Source organism: Erythrolamprus reginae, chromosome 2, assembly GCF_031021105.1.
Source record: "Erythrolamprus reginae isolate rEryReg1 chromosome 2, rEryReg1.hap1, whole genome shotgun sequence".
Taxonomy (NCBI): domain Eukaryota; kingdom Metazoa; phylum Chordata; class Lepidosauria; order Squamata; family Dipsadidae; genus Erythrolamprus; species Erythrolamprus reginae.
Window position 1 is genome coordinate 2,606,893 of NC_091951.1, and position 19,676 is coordinate 2,626,568.

Below are 19,676 nucleotides of genomic sequence, written 5' to 3' on the forward strand. Positions count from 1 at the left end.
CCATGTGTCTGAATTGGTATGAATGACCAGTACGTATGTTGTTGAATTGTCTTAAGTTTAATTAGGATTTTAGAAATTAGTTCATTTTTTTTTCTTGACTTCTTTTTATTGTTGCTATTACTTGTAGTTTTATACTGTTGTAAGCCGCCCTGAGTCCTTCAGGGTTGGGTGGCATAGAAGTCAAATTAAATAAATAAATAAGAATAGAATAGCAGAGTTGGAAGGGACCTTGATTAATTGTTCTAACTCTCAGGAAATTTCTCCTAAGTTCTAAGTTGCTTCTCTCCTTGATTAGTTTCCACCTATTGCTTTTTGTCAGGCACTTTGGAGAATAACTTGACTTCCTCTTCTTTGTGGCAGTCTCTGCAATACTGGAACACTGCTATCATGTCTCCCCTAGTTCTTCATTAAACTAGACATACCCATTTCCTGCAACTGTTCTTCATACGTTTCAGCCTCCAGTCCCCTAATCTTTTTTGTTGCTCTTCTCTGCACTCTTTGTAGAGTCTCAATATCCTTTTTGCATCATGGCAACCAAAACTGAATGCAGTATCCAAGTGTGGCCTTCCCAAGGCCTTATAAAGTGGTATTAACACTTCACGTGATCTTGATTCTATCCCTCTGTTTATGCAGCCTAGAACTGTATTGCCTTTTTGGCAACTACTGCACACTGCTGATTCATATTTAAATGGTTGTCTACTAGGACTCCTAGATCCCTCTCATAGTTACTAGTGTTGAGCAAGGTACCACATATATTGATATAATCACATACTGCCGACACTGCAGTTTGAAAAAGGTGACCATGAGTAGATGGATGGGTATCACTTTGATGGGAAACTTAAACAGGGACATGAAAGGAGTCCTCAACAAGGTGTCCCCCCCACAGGCAACAGTGATGTCACAATTCAATCCTTTCAACATAGAAGCACTTTAGTGCTCCTGACACAAATGTATCTAAGAAAGCCATAGTTTAATTTGCCATTTAGTAAATTGCATACCCAGGAAGTAGTTTACCACCATGTTATTTAAATTAACTGCTCATCTAATAAGGATATTAATTTCAAATTCATGAAAATTAATAATGTGATGTTTTAAAAATGGAAAAAAAGCCAAACATCTATCATCTCTAATCAACCTATTCCCTTGTGGTTATATTGTGTTACTCAAATATTTTTAGTTATTTTAATTCAGTTTAACTAGCAACTGTTCTTTCTAACAGACAGAACCGAATCTGAAGAAAACAACTTTACGAAATGCCTTTCATCAGATGGTGTAAGAGAGGTTTCTGATTGCAGGCCTCAGTGACCGTCAGATTCTGTCGTACAAATTAATTTGTACCATGTTCTTAAATGTTTAAGATGTTTAATTATACCAAATGGGGAAAAAAATTCATGAATAAAGTTAAATAAATGTTTCCACTGGTTATCAGTGTAATCTTTGGTTTGTTTGATTAGGTTTTGTGTATTTGCTTTTGTAAAATAGTTTATCAATATTATTATTATTATTATTATTATTATTATTAATTTTTATTTATTTATTTATTCAATTATTATGCCGCCCTTCTCCTTAGACTCAGAGCGGCTTACAACATGTTAGCAATAGCACTTTTTAACAGAGCCAGCCTATTGCCCCCACAATCAGGGTCCTCATTTGACCCACCTCGGAAGGATGGAAGGCTGAGTCAACCTTGAGCCAGTGATGAGATTTGAACCACTGACCTTCAGATCTACAGCCAGCTTCAGTGGCCTGCAGTACAGCACTCTACCTGCTGCACCATCCCGGATCTATTATGTCAATACAACACAGCAAACGAGATCACTATGCGGGATTTCGTATTTCATCACCAGTCGGGTGCTTTCCAAGCACCTAGGACTGCGTGATGTAGCGGCAAATTATGTTTGCCGATCTCAGTAAAGCGGCCTTTTGCAATTGACAGATGGAGATTTTGTCAATTCCGATGGTTTTCAAATGTCCGCTGAGATCCTTTGGCACTGCGCCCAGCGTGCCAAGTACCACTGGGACCATTTTCACGGGCTTATGCCAGAGTCGTTGCAGCTCGATTTTTAGATCTTCGTATTTCACTAATTTCTCTAGCTGCTTCTCCTCAATTATTTATTAATTATTTATTAATCATATTTGTATGCCGCCCCTCTCCACAGACTCGGGGCAGCTCACAGCAATAATAGTACAATGTAAACAAATCTAATATTTAAGTTTAAGTTAATTTAAAACCCCAATTTAAAAACCAATCATACATACTAGCATACCATGCATAAATTTTATAAGCCTAGAGGGAGGGAAAGTATCAATTCCCCCATGCCTGATGACAGAGGTGGGTTTTAAGGAGCTTACAAAAAGCTAGGAGGGTGGGGGCAACTCTGATATCCGGGGGGAGTTGGTTCCAAAGGGTCGGGGCCGCCACAGAGAAGGCTCTTCCCCTGGGTCCCGCCAAACAACATTGTTTAATTGAAGGGACCCGGAGAAGGCCCACTCTGTGGGACCTAACTGGTCGCTGGGATTCGTGCAGCAGAAGGCGGTCCCGGAGATATTCTGGTCTGGTGCCATGAAGGGCTTTATAGGTCATAACCAACACTTTGAATTATGACCGGAAACTGATCGGGAACCAATGCAGACTGCGGAGTGTTGGTGTGACATGGGCGTATTTAGGAAAGCCCATGATAGCTCTCGCAGCTGCATTCTGCACGATCTGAAGTTTCTGAACACTTTTCAAAGGTAGCCCCATGTAGAGAGCATTACAGTAGTCGAGCCTCGAGGTGATGAGGGCATGAGTAACTGTGAGCAGTGACTCCCGGTCCAAATAGGGCCGCAACTGGTGCACCAGGCGAACCTCGGCAAATGCCCCCCTCGCCACAGCTGAAAGATGTTTCTCTAATGTGAGCTGTGGTTCGAGGAGGACACCCAAGTTGCGGACCCTCTCTGAGGGGGTTAGTGATTCCCCCCCCCCCAGGGTAATGGACAGACAGATGGAATTGTCCTTGGGAGGCAAAACCCACAGCCACTCCTTCTTACCAGCAGGGCCGCCATCAGGAATTTTGGGGCCCCATACAGCCTAAGTGTCTGCCCCCCCTCCCCGCCATTTTAAAACTACTTTATTTTGCGACATACTAATTATGTATTAAATTTACCTTTCACCAAAAAAAAATTAAACTCTGCCACTACAAAAAGGTACACTTGATTGACAGGTTAATAATATCAGTCATTTTGTTAAATCTTTTGGTCAAGTATGTTTATTACTATAGTGCAAATATGACATCATAAAGGAAAGCACCGTGAACTGTAAACATATACAGTGATCCCTCGATTAGCACGGTCTCGATTAGCGCGAAACGCTGCAACGCGGTTTTTCAAAAAATATTAATTAAAAAATAATTAATAATAAAATAATCAAAATAATAATCAGTCTTCTATGTTTCTATGTTTCTATAAGTCCGCGCTAGTTCTCTCTCTCTTTCTCTCCCTGTTGCCGGCGTGGTATAAGAGAGAAAGAGAGAGGCAGAGGTCGGGCGCATTACCGGGAGGTGGAGGCGGCGTGGGGACGCTGGGTGCCGGGGACACCGAGGAGGGGGTGGACGTGGCCTCTCAGCTGCAGAGCCGAACAAGGGCGGAGGCAACGGCGGAGTCCGGCGCTGGGGCCATGCGGGGCCGCTCATCCAGGGGGGCATGGACTGGCAAGTCGCCCTCCTTTCTCTTTCTTTCTCTCTCTTATACCACACCGGTAACAGGGAGAGAAAGAGAGAGAGCGGAGGGCACCTTGCCGGTCCACGCCCCCCTAGATGAGCGGCTCCGCATGGCCCCAGCGCCGCCCAGGCAAAGGGGAAACCCCAAGATCGCTTGCCGCTTGCCGTATTGCAGCGAAGGAGGCGAAGCAAGGCTCCAAGCTGCAATACGGCAAGCGATCTTGGGGTTTCCCCTTTGCCTGGGCGGCGGGAAGACCAAGGGAAGGTTCCTTCAGCCGCCCAACACCTGATCCGCTCCGCAGCGCGGCAGCAGCGAGGAGCCGAAGATGGGGTTTCCCCTTTGCCTTTACCCCATCTTCGGCTCCTCGCTGCTTCCGCGCTGCGGAGCAGATCAGCTGTTGGGCGGCTGAAGGAACCTTCCCTTGGTCTTCCCCGCCGCCCACACGCAAACTCCACCATCTGCGCATGTGCGGCCATGAAAAAAATGGCGCGCATGCGTAGATGGTGTTTTTTACTTCCGCACCACTATAACGCGGAAATCGATTAGCGCGGGAGGTCTTGGAACGTAACCCCCGCGCTAATCGAGAGATCACTGTACAAATATTCACTAGACAACACAACATATAACAAATGATACTCTTGCAAAGTAAAAGGTAGTAATGGCAGGTGCTTTTTGTTCTCCATACATATTTAAGCATGATGCCAGCAACTTCATGAGAGTTTAGGGATAACCCACTGTATTTTAATTCATTTATTAATTATTATTTAGCATATAGCAATAGCTTTGGGGATGGTGTGACTATCCACTGACTGAGCTGCTTTGTTAGGCAGGTATATGTATACACATTTATCACATGAATACAAATGCAAAACTTGACTACTTCCCAATTAGATCATTTTGGTTGAACAAATAAAGTCATCAGCTTTTAATTAAAATCAATATGCCTCTGTCTTCTATTTTACACAAAGATTTCCACAAGCAAATTGCAAAAAAACAGTAACAAGGCAACAAAACACCCAATCAGTAAGAGAAACATTCTTGGAAGTATTTAAAAATGGGTCACATATTCCAGCTATATATGATACATTAAAAAAAAAATCCTTTTATAAAATACTGCAACCACACTATCAGAGTTGCCAGCCAGAGGGTATGGAATCTACGGAGAGGGGCGGCATACAAATCTAATAAATAAATAAATAAATTTCCTTTAAATAGCTTGTTCCTTTCATCAGTTACACCTTGCTACAATATTTCAGCACCGAACAGTCTAGCATCATAATTTACTAGCAATACTTTACATTGCCATATTACATGACATAATGCACTACGCACCAGAACCAACTACGTCTAGTATTTTACATTGATTATTTATACCACTTTCAGTACTATTAAATAACAGCATAAACCCTATGTTGACGACTCAGCTACCTGACCAAATTCATTGTAATTACACACCAAGAGAACATTGGCATGCAAAAAAAGAGGAGAGAAAACCCCTCAAGTTTAATCACCCATGTCTAGGTAAGACTTGAAAGCCTGAAACACCGGTGCTCCCGGTCTAATGCTGCACAGCAGTGACACTGAGTAAGGCTCTTGAAGCTATTTATCTGCATGTACTCAAGAAGTACTCGTGAAAGCTACAACCGGGCAGGCATCATGGAGCAGCCTTTTGACACCCGCTAGTTGATGCTCTCCCCCTATAATATGGCATTGCAAAGGGCGCCCGCTCCAACTTTTAAGGAGCTCAAGGAAGGAACGAAGGGAGGGAGGGAGAGAGGGAAAGAAGGAAGGAAGAAGGGAATGAGGGAGGGAGGGAAAGAAGGAAGGGAAGGAGGGAGGGAGAGGGGAAAAAAGGAAGGAGGGAGGGAGGAAAGGAAGGAGGGAGGGAGAGGGAAAAAGGGAAGGAGGGAGGGAGAGAGAAGGAAGGAGGGAAGGAGGGAAAGAAAGGAGGGAGGGAGAGGGAGGGAGAGGAAAAGGAAGGAAGGAAGGAGCCTCCCTTTCTTTCTTTCTTTCTCCCTCCCTTCCTTCCTCTCTTTTTTTCTCTCTCTGCAACTTTTCCACTCCTTCCCCTTCTAGCTACTGCGAGGTTGGTGGCCCTGAAACTGCTACCTTTCGGCTTCGACCTCCTTGCAAAAGAAACGTCCCGTGCCGCCCGCCCATCCCCGCGCATGTCTTCAGCCTCAACAAAATTGGTGGCCGTCACCCTCGTCCTCCCACTGCCCCTCCCCCCCCGCCGTTTCCTTCCCTCACTGAAAATGAAATCTGGGGGAAGGGGGGGGAGAGGCAAGCTACGAGAGACCGACCGTTGTAGAAAGTTCCCTCGAGCCACCCAAACGGAGCAACAGAGCGCAAGCGCAGGGCAAGCGGGGGCAGGGGGAAGAGAGGCTCGAGGCAATGAAGGGGGACGGCTTCAAGACTTTTGAGAACGGCTGAGGTGGGAGAGGGCGAGGTTGAGCAAAGGCCAAAGAGGAGCCAGGTTTCCTCAGACTGGCCATCCATCCCCTTCCCTCCCCCGCCTTGAGAGGGTGGGAGGAAACGCAGGCAGACCAAAAGCCAAAGGAGAAAAACAATTGCCCTTTCCTGGTTACCTCAGGAAAACATACCGGTACCGGTCTTCTTCAATCGCCGGGCCCCCCTTATGGCCGGACCCCTGACGCCACTACCGGTAGTACTGCCCTATCGGCGGCCCTGCTTACCAGGGTTGAGTTTGAGTCTGTTGACACCCATCCAGACCCCAACAGCCTCCAGGCACCGGCAAATCACTTCCACTGCTTCGCTGACTGGACAAGGGGTGGAGATGTAAAACTGGGTATCATCTGCATATTGATGATACCTCACCCCATGCCCTTGGATGATCTCACCCAGCGGTTTCATGTAGATATTAAATAGGGGGGAGAGGACTGACCCCTGAGGCACCCACAGGGAGCAACCTAGAGGTCGACCTCTGACCCCCCACTAACACCGATTGCGACCAACTGGAGAGGTAGGAGGAGAACCATTGAAGAACAGTGCCTCCCATTCCCAACCCCTCCAGCCGGCGCAGAAGGATACCATGGTCGATGGTATCAAAAGCCGCTGAGAGGTCAAGAAGCACCAGGACAGAGGATAAACCCCTGTCCCGGGCCCGCCAGAGATCATCTATCAGCGCGACCAAAGCAGTTTCCGTGCTGTAGCCGGGCCTGAATCCTGACTGTTGAGGGCCTAGATAATCGGCTTCTTCCAAGGACCGTTGGAGCTGGAGCGCCACCACCTTCTCAACAACCTTCCCCATAAAGGGAAGGTTGGAGACTGGTTGGTAGTTGTTGAGAATGGCTGGGTCCAGGGAAGGCTTCTTGAGGAGGGGGCGCACAAGTGCCTCCTTGTAGGGATCCGGAAAGGACCCCCTCCCCAAAGAAGTGTTGACAATCTCCTGGACCCAGCTCTGTGTCATCTCCCTGCTGGCCGAAACCAGCCAGGAGGGACACGGATCCAGTAAACAGGTGGTGGAACTCACAGCTCCAATGGCCTTGTCCACTTCATTAGGTGTCACCAGATCAAACTCTTCCCAGACAGGTGGACAAGCACGTGCCCCAGTCACCTCGACTGACCCGTCAGTCGACTCTGTATTCCAATTGGAGTTGAGGTCCGCTCGGATCCGAGCGATTTTATCAGCGAAAAATGTGTTAAAATCCTCGGCACTACTCTGCAAGGGCTCCCCAACTCCCCCCTGATTAAGAAGGGAGCGGGTCACCCTAAACAGCGGCCGGGTGGGATTCCGCTGATACAATCAAGGCGACATAATACGCGAATCTTGCCGCCTTGAGCGCCAGTTTGTAAGTCTTAACGTGAGCTCTTACAAGTGTTCGATCGGATTCGGACTTACTCTTCCTCCATTGCTTCTCTAGACGTCTCTTCTGGCGTTTCAACTCCCGGAGCTCCTCGTTGAACCATGGAGCTCTACGGGGTCTAGTGCCACGGAGAGGTCGCAACGGCGCAATTCGGTCAAGAGCCTCCACTGCAGCCTTGTTCCAGGCCTCAGCCAGAGACTCTGCCAAACTGTGTACAAGTATCTGGAATAACCCCAAGCGCCTTCTGAAAGCCCTCTGGATCCATCAGGCGTCTGGGGCGGAACAACTTAATCGGTTCCGTCTCTCTGTGGGGAAGGATTGGAGCCAGGAATTCAAGCCGCAGTAGATAATGGTCCGACCATGACAAAGGCAACACTTCTAAGCCCCCTAGCCTCAGACCATTACTCAGTTGCTCAGAGAGGAATACCATGTCGGGTGCGTGCCCCCCCTCGTGAGTCGGACGCTGTACTACTTGGATCAGGTCCATGGCTGTCATGGTGGCCATGAACTCCTTTGCCAGTCCAGAGATTTCCCCGAGCGACGGCAGGTTAAGGTCCCCCAAGACAATAAGTTTGGGGAACCCTACCGCCAACCCGGCTACCTCCTCGAGTAGCACAGGCAGGGCTTGTGACACGCAGCTGGGAGGCAGGTACGTGAGAAACAAGCCCACCTAAACCCCTAAGTCCAACGTCTCCAGGAGGGACTCGCAACCCGCAATCTCTGGAGCAACGAGTCTACGTAAGCCAAGGCTCTCCCTGGCTATAATAGCCACTCCTCCCCCCCTTCCCTGGGGTCAAGGCTGATGCCATATCTGAAACCCGGCTGGGCAAATTTCAGAGAGAGGAACTCCTCCCTCTGGGCCCAGCCAGGTTTCAGTTACACATGCCAGGTCGGCCTCCTGATCCAGGATCAGATCCCGGATGAGGAGAGCTTTATTTACCACCGACCTGGCATTGAGTAGCAGCAGCTTGAGCCCAGGGCCAAAATTACACTCATCAGCAGTACCCAGGATTGGGTTCACAGAGCCGGAACAAGGGATCGTTATTAAGCAGCGATCTCTCGTTCCCCTGGAACGGCTAGCTCTGTGGCCCCCACCATATCTGCCTCTCCCCAGCAAGACTGGAATATTCTGACCCTCTACCGCCCCAGACATCGGTGCCCCCTCTCCTCCTGCCTCTCCAGTGTCAGGTAGGCTAATCAAATCATTCATACCATTTCCATTTATTTCATCCATACCAAAGTCCCACCCAGCCCATCCATAGCAATCAATCAATTCTGCTGTCTCCAGCTCTGCTTGAGTCCAGGTCACTATGCCAGCTGTGGATCTAATGACAGGTATGGCCCATGTATTTATAGCCTAGAAAGTGTTGCTACCACTGTTCATTGTAGGCTGCGCATGCGCGCGCGCCCCAAAACACCCCCTTCACCGTGCACCCTTTTTCAATGGCAGGCAAGGAGCCACGGCTGCCCCCAGCGCCTCCAGCCTCCTTGTGCCCCTGGCTTCTCTCCGCTGCCCCCCGCCCGATCTGCCTCTCTCCTCCTCCGCTTCCTGCCTTGGGGCGCGGCTCCTCCTGCAGCGGGAACGCCTGCCCTTCCCCTCTTGCAGTCCCCTCACCGAGAGCGCTTTTGTCCCGGGCTGTCAGCGAGGAGGCTGTAGGAGAGGCGGGGCAGGCGTTCTCAAAGCAGAGACTGGCGAAGGTGATTTTCAATGTCGGGCACGCGTGCATGTGTGCTCCCCATCCCCCTGCCAGCCTGCCCGGAACATTCAAAATAAGAAATGAATGTTCCGGGCAGGCTGGCAGGGGGATGGGGAACATGCGCGCCCGACATTGAAAATCACCTTCGCCGGTCTCCGCTGTAAGAAGAATGGAGAGAAAACGAGAGAGAGTGAGAGCAATAGTCAGAGCAAGATAGAGAGAAAGTGAGAAAGAAAGAGAAAGAAGGGGGGAGAAAGAGATAGCAAGAGAGAGAGAACAAGAGAGAAAGAATGAGAGAGAGAGAAAGAAAATGAGAGAAAGAGTGTGAGAGAGAAAGCAAGAGAGAGAGAAGAGTGGAAGGAAGGGAGAGAGGGAAATGATAGAAAAAAGGGGAGAAAAAAAGAAATGAGAAAATGATTGAGGCAGAGAATAACAGGAAAGAGAGAGAAACAGAGAGAGAAGTGACTCTTGATTTAAAGCATATGGTAAAAGCACTTAAATAACAGACAAAAAAAAACCCAGCCCTCACCTGTTTTTATTAATAGTTGTTTTTGGTTTTGCTGGTTGTTTTAGTTTTAATAGTAATAGATTTTGGTTTTGTATTATTATTAATTTCTTTTAATAAAAAAGGGGATTTTTTTATTTTATTTAAATTTATTTATTTATTTATACATACATACATACATACATACATACATACATACATACATACATACATACATACATACTTCTATGTTGCCCAGTCCCAAGGGGACGGCCTCTCAGACACTATACTTTTCCGCCCACCCCGAAAAAAAATTAGAGGGAAGATTGGTTACCGCCATTCAGTTTGCTCTTCAAAATTTTTCTGGTCCTCTGGATGTACTCTTTGCTGATCACAGTTTTCACATGGCCATGCTTGATATTATCCAGCTGCAAGATGCCCAAGTATCTGTAGGCTTCTGGCTGGTGGCACTTGATGGTTTGACCATTTGGCATTTCAATGCCCTCAGTTTCAGTGATTTTCCCCTTTTTCAGTGCCACTGTGGCACATTTATCCAGGCCAAACTCCATGCTGATGTCATTGCTGAAGATTCGCACAGTTATTTATTATTTATTTATTTATTTTGTCCAATACACAATGAGGGTTTTAGTGGGTATATATCTATATACACATAGTAAAATACATGATGAAGGTTATAGAGGAGATACTCATAGTAAAATATATCTAATAAATAATAGAAAAGAAGATAAAGTAATAGAACATATCAATGAAAGAATAGAAGAAGAGATATAGGAATAAAAGAAAGGTATAGGAGATATAGGAGAGCAATAGGACAGGGGACGGAAGGCACTCTAGTGCACTTGTACTCGCCCCTTACTGACCTCTTAGGAATCTGGATAGGTCAACCATAGATAATCTAAGGGTAAAGTGTTGGGGGTTTGGGGATGACACTATGGAGTCCGGTAATGAGTTCCACGCTTCGACAACTAGTTTACTGAAGTCATATTTTTTACAGTCAAGTTTGGAGCGGTTAATATTAAGTTTAAATCTGTTGTGTGCTCTTGTGTTGTTGTGGTTGAAGCTGAAGTAGTCACCGACAGGCAGGACATTGCAGGATATGATCTTGTGGGCAATAATTAGATCTTGTTTAAAGCGTCTTAGTTCTAAACTTTCTAGGCCCAGGATTGAAAGTCTAGTCTCATAGGGTATTCTATTTCGAGTGGAGGAGTGAAGGACTCTTCTGGTGAAGTATCTTTGGACATTTTCAAGGGTGTTAATGTCTGAGATGCGATATGGGTTCCAAACAGATGAGCTGTATTCGAGGATGGGTCTGGCAAAAGTTTTGTAATCTCTGGTAAGTAGTGTGAGATTGCCAGAGCAGAAGCTACGTAGGATTAGGTTTACAACTCTTGAAGCCTTCTTGGCTATACAGTGTTCCCTCGATTTTCGTGGGGGATGCGTTCCGAGACCCCCCCAAAAGTCGAATTTCCGCGAAGTAGAGATGCGGAAGTAAATACACCATTTTGGCTATGGACAGTGTTCCCTTAACACTTTAAACCCCTAAATTACCATTTCCCATTCCCTTAACAACCATTTACTCACCATTATTACTGGTACTCACCATTGAATAAAACACTTAGTGATCCTGATATTTATAAACATAATTATTATTATTATTATTATTATTATTATTATTATTATTTATTCGATTTGTATGCCGCCCCTCTCCGAAGACTCCGAAGATTATTAACAATAATTAATTTTTTTGTTATTTATTTGCAAAAATTATTAGTTTGGTGATGACATAATATGATGTCATCGGGCGGGAAAAACCGTGGTACAGAAAAAATACCGCGATGTATTTTTTAATTAATATTTTTTGAAAAACCGTGGTATAGGTAATCCGCGAAGTTCAAACCCGCGAAAATCGAGGGAACACTGTATTGTTGCAGTGGGCTTTGGCACTTAAATCTTTTGTTATTAGTATACCAAGGTCTTTAACTGAGTGGGGATTATCTGTGATAATTTGATTATTCAGTTCATATTTGGAGTTAGGATTCTTCTTCCCAATGTGTAGGACAGAGCATTTGCTAGTTGAGATTTGGAGTTGCCATGAGTTAGACCACTCAGAAACAGCGTCAACGTCTTTTTGGAGAGTAGTTGTGTTATCGGTGGTGTTGAAAAGTTTTACATCATCGGCGAAGAGGACACAGTTGCTTGTGATGTAATTGCAGTATTAGTTAGTGACTGTATCTCAGTTTCTGATTTTCCATACAACTTCAGGTCATCTATATACAGCAGGTGTGAAATTTTTGGTGAATTCCTAGCAGTTTGGTAGCCTAGGTTTGTTTTCTGTAGGATGAGTGACAGCGGGATTATAGCGATGATGAATAACAATGGGGACAAAGAGTCCCCCTGGAAGATGCCCCTTCTGATGTTGATCAGTCCATAGCTTTCATTCCCAACAAAAAGCTCAGTCTTCCAATATTTCATCGCTTTTTCTATGAATTTCCTGATGTTTTCATTGACTCCAATGACTTCCAGGCATTTTATGATCCAGCTGTGTGGCAATGAGTCAAAGGCTTTCTTGTAGTCAATCCAGGTCATGTATAGGTTTGTTTTCCTGTTCTTACAGTTCTCCGAAATCATTTTATCAATTAGGAGCTGGTCTTTCGTACCTCTACTTCATCTTTTATTGCCCTTTTGCTCCACTGGCATGATGTCATTTTCTTCTAGGTAGTCCTGAATTTTGTCAGCTATGATGCCTGTCAGCAGTTTGAGCATGGTTGGCAAACATGTCATTGGCCTGTAGTTTCCTGGTATGGCTCCTTTCGCTGCGTCCTTCTGTATTAAATATGTTCTGCCAGTTGTAAGCCATTCACTAATATTTCCTGTCTGCAGCATTTTGTTGAACAATTCGGCCATTTTTGCATGCAAGCTGGTCAGGTGTTTCAGCCAAAACCCATGCACCTGATCAGTGCCAGGGGATGTCCAGTTCTTTACCCACTTCACTCTTTCTGCAATCATTTCACTCCTCCACTCGAAACAGAATATCCTACGAAAATAGACTAACAATCCTGGGCCTAGAAAGCCTAGAACTGTGGCGCCTAAAACACGATTTGAGTATTGCCCACAAGATTTATTATTTATTTATTTATTATTTGGATTTGTATGCCGCCCCTCTCCGAAGACTCATATGCTGCAACGTCCTACCGGTCAATGACTACTTCAGCTTCAACCGCAACAACACAAGAGCATGCAACAGATTCAAACTTAATACGAACCGCTCCAAACTTGACTGTAAAAAAAGTGATTTCAACAATCGAGTTATTGAAGCGTGGAACTCATTGCCGGACGCAATTGTGTCAACCCCTAACCCCGAACATTTCTCCCGTACACTCTCCACGATTGACCTCTCCAGGTTCCTAAGAGGCCAGTAAGGGGTGTACATAAGTGCACTGGTGTGCCTTTCGTCCCCTGTCCAATTGTCTTTCCTTTCTCTCACTTATCATATATATTTTCTTTCTTTCATATATCCTATCCTCTAAGTTCACTTTACCCTTATATATATTACTACATGTCTATTTTTCTTCCTATGTATTCATGTATTGGACAAATGAATGAATGAATAAATAAAATAAATAAATAAATAAAATTTCAGGTGTTATCTCCAGCTGCTGCATATTGCTCCCTGAGAATTCCTTCTCAAACTCCTTTATCCACCCAGCAGTCCTGTTATTTATTTATTTATTTATTTATTTATTTATTTATTTATTTATTCATTTATTTATTATTTGGATTTGTATGCCGCCCCTCTCCGAAGACTCGGGGCGGCTCACAACATATTCCTTTTTGACCTCCCAGAGATCTTTCCAGAACTTTGTTGTTATTTTCACCTCTGGCTTTTCAATTTTCTTATCTGTTTGTTGATGCAGGTTCTGGTAGAACTACCTCTGGTTGGATTGAAATGTTTGATTCTGCCTGTACTGGGTGATCCTAGCTTCATATCGCTCAATTTTCCTGGCTGTCGCTGTTATCTGCTGCTTTACAATTTCCAGAGCTTCCTCGATCTTTCTTGTACTAAGCCAGTACTTTTTTGTCAAATAGTCTTTGATCTTCTGATTGTTCAGTTTCTGCTCCTTAATGTTCTTCAAGTTACTTGAAGTTCTTCAGTTATTATCACAGCTGTACTGTAGGCAAGCTGATTCAATTCTTCAATTGAAGTTACATTGACAGTTGCAAGTGCAGAGTTAATATCTTCCATAAGTGGGACAAGTCGTTTCTTGCTTATGTTTTTTAAGGCTGGCAGTGTCTTTCGCTCTGCATTGGACCCTGCATGAGCAAGCATTTGGTCCTTAAGTTCTTGTTGCCTTTGAATCATACTGTCAAGTGTCTCATCTGCAGCTTCTTGCTGTCTTTCCAAATTTTCATTAAGTTCCAGTTGTGCAGTGACTCCAGATGTTATTGGAGCTTCTGCTGGTGCCAGATCAGATTTTGGTGTTTCTATTTTGCAAATTTTCTGTATTTCTTCTAATTCGAATTCACTGAACATTTGGTTCCTGATTATGAGTCGTCGCTAATCGGCCATCAAAGTTCCGTTATTTTTCAGTCTGCATATTCTTGTTTCCATAATTGTTACATCCATCTTTGATATCCACGTTTTTCAGGCTCCGAGTTATAATAACACTTCATGATTGTGCGATTCTCTGACATTGAGAATTTCTGCTGCTTTTTGATTTCTAAGCTTTGTTTGCTTTGTTCCTGTAGCTCATTTGTCGATGGTTCCCAGGTTCCATAGCAGCCACCACGGTCCTTTTTATCCTGGGTGACGACCGAGCCAGTATGGACTTCTTTTTGTTTTGTCTCTCCATTAGTTTAAATGGGTTAGGTATGTTTAGTCTGGCTCCTCTGCTTTGACCACTCCAGCAAGCTTAGACCTACCAGTAGTTTACACTACCACTGGCACAGCTCTCAGCTTCATTGAAGCACACAAGCCCCACTACCACGACAAGGCGTACCCATCAGTGGGGATTATTATTATTATTATTATTATTATTATTATTATTATTATTATTCGGCGTATAAGATGCACCAGATTATCAGATGCACCTACCTTTTTTGGGGAGGAAAACAAGGGAAAAAATCTGCCTCCCAGAAATTTGCCTCCTTGCAGCAAGCAGCCTGTTTCAGCTTCAGCACAGCCTGATTAGCACAAGCAGATAATTGTTGGTTTGATTGGCCTCATCAGCTGTTTCAGGCTGCAAGGATTGCCATAGGCTATTTCCGCCTCTGCACGCTCCATTTTCTGGGTGGTGGGGATCAGAATGCGTGGGAAATGGAGCAAACAGAGGCAGCAATGGGAATCTCTAAGCCCAAAACAGCTGATGGTCGTGTGGCTGCTTGTGTTAATCAGGCTGTGCTGATCAGGAAAAATAAGAAAGAGGGAAAGAGAAAGAGAGAGAAAGGAAGGAGGGAGGGAGGATTGAAGACAAAGGTTGGTTGGGTGGATAGGTGGGAGGTAGGGAGGTAAAGAAAGAAAGGAAGGAGGAAGAAAGGAAGGAAGGAAACAAGGAAGAAATAGATGAGAAAGAAAGAAAAAGAAAGAGAGAAAGAGAAAAGTCCTATTATTTTTAATTGTTCCGTGACATGACCACCAAGCATCGTCTGCTGAATCCCATGACCATGAAGCCACGCCCCACCTGGTCACATGGCTAGTAAGCCCCTCCCACCCAATCACATGACCATCAAGCCACAGCCACAAAATAAGCCACACCCACAGAGTGGTAGTAAAATACTTGGGAAACACACAAACACACACACACACACACAGAGCTTTGGAACCATTCTTCCCTGAGTAATTCAACGGGGTAGATGTGTTGAGGTGGTTCCCCTCCTTCTCCTCTGGATTCCTCCTCCAAAGGATCTCAGATCCATGGATCCCTATCGGGACCCCCTACCTGCCACGGCTGCAGCCTTGGAGACCCCGACCTCTTTTCTCCCTCTGTCCTTCTCCTCTTCGATCTGGGGGAATAGGTGGCATTCAAGACATGGGCCAGAGTCTTCATGAAGCTGTAAAAGTTATAGACATTTCTGATCCGTCTTCTGTTCCTTTTCCACTGGGTCTCTAGTGGGGCTTTCTGGGTGCATCTTCTGCGGCCTTTGACAGAAAAGACGTTCTTTGAAAGAGAACAGAGAAAATTAAGATTTTGAAACTTTTCTTCCATAAAGAAAAGGGGTTCAAAGGCTTCATCTTTTGGGCTTCTTTTGGGCAGATAAGCAAAATTCAAAATACTGTGGACGTATTTGAGAAGCCTGTGCTTGTTCATTGGATACCTTTGAAAAGTTGTGATGATCCAGACTTTCTCTTCAATGAGTCCAGGCAAGTGCAGAAATGTTAAATGGAAAGGAAGAATTCTGCTCCAAAGAAAATCAAGTTCTATGAAGTGAACATAGACATTGACTTGTGTCCACTTAGAGAGGGCATCCCTGAGATAGGCTGTATATCCTGTTGTTGAGACTTGTTGTGATAGAACCACACAAATTCCATTCCTGACAAGCACAGGAGGGAAAGTCCTCATGAAATTCTCTCCCTTCTCTGTGTCTGAAGCAAAGAGGCCAATCAGGGTCCATCTCAAATGGAGGAGCAGTTGGACAATGGCTGGGTACTGGAGCCCTTCTTTCTGTTGCGTCTGGTGGAAAAAGGGGAATTTGCTTTTATCACTCAGAGCCTCTGAAGCAATTCTATAACTGATCTGAAAAAGCAATGAAAATGCTGTGTCATATTTGGGATCAGATCAAATTCAAAATATTACATTTTAATAAATCCAACCTGCTCCTCATAAATGTATTAGAACAATTTGTAGTTAGACATTGTTTGAAATATTAAAGACAGAATATTAGCAAGATTATATTATAAAAATGAAAAAGAATAAAATTTAAAAACTATAAACATTGTGAATAATATTACTGTACCACCTTTACAATTTACCACAATTAGATTAACACGTTGAAATGCTGACTGAAGTATTATATTCCAATAAAGGGCCTATTATAATTTTTGAGGATTGGTGCATTTCTTTCTGTTTCTGTATCCCAGATTTTTTCTGGAGGACTTTTTTTAGGTTCAAGAAACAGGGAGACCTCAGTTCCTAATACGATTTGTCAGTTGTATAATCCAAGATTTCTCTTTAATTGAAATTTTGTCTGTTTTTGTAGTCTGTCAGTTTTTGTAGATTAGAATTTATGCCGATATCCATATTTTCTGAATTTAGACAAAGCAGAAATTGTATAAATTCCCAATACAACTGTGAGGGCAGCAGCTGGAGTCCTTTCACTCACCCCAAGACCTCAGAGGCCGTGATGGAGTTGGTTCTGCTAGAGATTTCTCTCTGAAGCCCCAAACATAGGATGGAAGTAAGAACATGGGGAAAACCTTGGCCTCTTATGCTTTGATAGTTGGGGTTGAGGTACCTGGAGAATTACGAGGTTTCCATTTAAGCACCACTCTCACTCAGGCCCTTTCTCTGACTGAGCTCCTTTGATGATGAGGGTCCCAGATTCAGTCTCAGAGAAAACAACCCCAGGTAAGGAAAGGTGTTACACGCTCCATTGGCTGACCAACTGTGGCTAACATGTCCATTCCCAAAGACCGTAACTTTTGAACTTGATTGATTAATTATCAGATAATTATTATGACAAAAGAATCCAAGTCTTGTTCACAGAGTATACAATCCAATGTGTAAGTATGATAATATCATTTTGTTAGTGCAAATTAGTGAGTTCCAATAGGTATTTAGCATGCTCAACATGTGTACCTATAACAGAACTTAAAATAAAATAAAAGAATTGGAAGAGACCTTGGAGGTCTTCTAGTCTAACCTCCTCCTCAATCAGGGGACCATATACTCTTCCAGACACGTAGCTGTGTGGTCTCTTTTTAAAAATCTCCAGTGTTGGAGCACCAACAACTTCTGGGGACAAGTTATTCCACTGATTAATTGCTCTAAGTGTCAGGAAAGTTCTCCTTAGTTCTAGGTTGTTTCTCTCTTTGATTCATTTTAATTCATTGTTTGTTGTCTTGTTTTCCGGTTTTTGGTAAACAGGTTAACCCATCCCCCCGATTCTTTGGGGCAGCCCCTGAAATATTGCACACTGTTATTAGGTCACTGTGAGAAAAGGAAAAATAATGACACAGGAGCCAGGTGAACAGGAACAGACGTTTATGCCATGTAGGGCTTTAAAGGTCATTACCAACACTTTGAATTGTGACCAGAAACTGATCGGCAGCCAGTGCAGGCCACGGAGTGTTGTGGAAACGTGGGCGAATCTGGGAAGCTCCATGATAGCTCTCGCGGCTGCATTCTGCACGATCTGAAGTTTCCAAACACTTTTCAAAGTTAGCCCCATGTAGGGAGCGTTGCAGTAATGGAACCTCGAGGTGATGAGGGCACCGCCCCTCCTCAGCCATCCTACACTTCTCTACCTACCATCCCTCACCAACAAATGGACATCCCCAGCACTTCCAATAAAGAATAGGAAAGCACGCCCCTTACTACCTCAATTCAATCCAACTTCAACTCAACTCAATCCAATTTCATTCCTGAACATAAATTCTATCTCAAATGTAAACTAATCAATGCAAGAAGTATTATCAACAAGTTGTCTGAATTCCTCCTCCTACTTGACACTAATATATTTGACATAATGTTTGTTTGTGAAACATGGCTGAATACATCCTATCCTGACTCCATCATCACACCAAGTAACTACCTTGTTTTCCGGTCTGACCGTGAACTCCGCAGAGGAGGTGGTGTTGCTATATTCTATAAAAATTCACTCAATCTAAAAAACATCCAAGCTGCACATGATCTTATCCTTCCTGAAACCATAATATGTGATCTTTCCCTCAACACCACACTCTGCTTCCTGCTTTGCTACAGAGCTCCAGATTACGCATTACTCATGCAACAAAACTAACCTCCCTCCTAACTTGGGCTACCTCCTGCCCCCTGTTGGGATGAGGAAAACCTTACCAGCAGAGAGCTCAGTCCGTTAGAACTGAGGTAAGACCTTCCAGAGGCAGACCGCTATTAAAGCACAAGTGATCATGTTACAAACAAAGCAAACTTTTATTATAAAAAGTAGAAAAATAAAGTTAGCCTTCAAAGGCAGAAAATCACGTCTACATCCCTAGAGAGTGAGACAGATTCTAAAAATGTCTTCTTCTTCTCTTCCTGCAAGAAGGAGGAAGTGACAAAGCAGTTACATCATAGAGAAGGAGGAGCTACATTAATAAACAGAGTTAACTAACTAACTACTGGGTGTTTCTTAATGTCTTTGGAGGCTGTCAATCCTCAGCATGACACCCCCATCCCATTATATTCCTTGGTGACCTCAACCTACCACACATCAACTGGACCCTAAACGAACAGAACCTATACATATTGCCCTTTACAATGCCGTCACCAGCTTGGGACTTGAACAATTAGTATCAAACAATACTAGACTCAATAGCTATCTTGACCTCATATTCTGCAATAGCAAAAGCGCTATCTATGGACTGCATATAAAAGAACCCTTCTTCAACAGCGATCACAGTATGATTAACTTCAACCTCTTTAAATACTGGCCCCAAAGAGCAAATTGAAATTCAAAAAATCTCAGGATTGAAATTAGGTTGTAAAAAAAATGAAATATTTGGGAATTTGGTTATTTAAAAATCCATCAAAAATAACAACGGCCAATTATAACTTAATATGGAAAAAAATCCAGAAGCAGATCAAAAATTGGAAGGGTAAAAATTTAGGAAGAATGGCTAAGATTAGGGCCCTTAAGATGATGATAATACCAAAGATGATGTATTTGTTTCAAGTTTTACCGGGTAGTTTTCCTGAGGCAAAATTAAGAGAATTGGATAATAGACTAAACTTTTGGATTGAAGGAGAGAAAAAATCCAGAATAAGGAAGCAT

The 19,676-nt window shown here is 44.0% G+C and overlaps 1 pseudogene; it reads left to right on the forward strand.

Annotated features, from left to right (window-relative positions):
* LOC139162937 (H-2 class II histocompatibility antigen, E-S beta chain-like) overlaps nt 1-19,676 on the forward strand; it is a 644,095-nt pseudogene that overhangs the window by 81,777 nt on the left and 542,642 nt on the right.